Source organism: Blastomyces gilchristii (genome assembly GCF_000003855.2).
Source record: "Blastomyces gilchristii SLH14081 genomic scaffold supercont1.20, whole genome shotgun sequence".
NCBI classification, from domain to species: Eukaryota; Fungi; Ascomycota; class Eurotiomycetes; order Onygenales; family Ajellomycetaceae; genus Blastomyces; species Blastomyces gilchristii.
The window spans coordinates 924,190-925,506 of NW_003101663.1; the positions used below are offsets into that span (position 1 = coordinate 924,190).

A 1,317-nucleotide genomic window follows, 5' to 3' on the forward strand; every position below is an offset into this window, starting at 1 on the left:
TCTTATTATTATTATTCTTTCATTATACTCATATGCAAGCGGTGTATAATGAGTCCTTGTGTGATGTTAAATACAGGTCAAGTGTTGATTATACAGAAGGAAATACAGGTGTTGAGACCACACCAAGATAACAAGAGCATAGAAAAATACAAAGGAGTGACAATTAGATACATGCGATAATAACTTCTCAGCCCAGGAACATAGAGCAATTCATTGAAGCGATTTGTACACCTCTGTATTTATTAGAAACCTGAGGTGCTTGAGTTCCGGATTTAATGTATCCCCTGCGGGTTTTGAACCCACGCGCCTTGGTTTCCCACGCCAAGGTGCTACCGGGTGGCCGCATTAACCATTCAGCCACCGGGGCTATTAGAACTGATTATAACAGCTTATAATAGTTTACTTCAATTAAGAAACTCTTACAGTGATAGATTCACTGAACTCAGAGACTGAGTGAGTTTTGATTCAAGATAGTATATATCAAGAGAATTAAGAATTCAGTGAACAGACTCTCTCACAGATCAGACTATGTTAAGAAGATCAGAATAACAGATATAGAGAGATTAGAGAAGATAGAAAAGCTTCACAGAATACTTAAACTAAGTGTTACAAAGAGATTGACTGAAGAGTCTCTCAATCTCTTATAAGAGAAGAGAAAAGAGAGAGAAAAGAAGTCTGTATAACTACTCTCTATAACACTGAGAGTCAACACTCTGAGAATCTCTGTGAGAATTCTTGAAGAGAGTATCTATAATCTGAAGAATTTACAGACTTTGAGAAGTATTATAGAAGATCTAATGTAAGAAGAAACAGAGTATAAGTCTTTATAAGATCTTCTATTCAGATTATCTGAACTGTAACTGAAGAATAAATATACTCAGTATATTCAGAAACTGCTCACAGTAGAAATCAATTCTGCAGAAATAAAGAGTTAAAGAGACTTAAATAATCTCTTATAAAGAGAGAGTTAAATTTATATATCTATAAATAAGTTTCTATATATAGAACTTATTAAAAGATATTATAACTCTTCTCTAGTAAGTCATTTTATAAATACTAGAACTCATGAGTTACTTATAAGAAAATACTTCTGACTGAAGATATGAGAACTTGTGAAGAATATAGTGAATTCTTATACTGCTTATCAGAATTCACAGATAGTGTAGTTCAGATTATATGAAGAACTTACTTCTCTACTCATCTCACAGAAATCTTGAAAATAGATAGAAATAAACACTCTTATAAGTCTTTCTGAAAGTAAGAATATATATAATACCTGCTTTAACAGTGTGCTGATGATAGTAGATCACTTCATCA

The 1,317-nt window shown here is 32.6% G+C and overlaps 1 pseudogene across 1 annotated transcript; it reads right to left on the minus strand.

Annotated features, from left to right (window-relative positions):
• Positions 1–278: 278 nt before the first annotated feature.
• On the minus strand, positions 279–367 carry BDBG_17676 (annotated as a pseudogene). The gene has a single exon. The product of its transcript is annotated as a tRNA-OTHER (tRNA).
• Between the last annotated feature and the right edge of the window lie 950 nt (positions 368–1,317).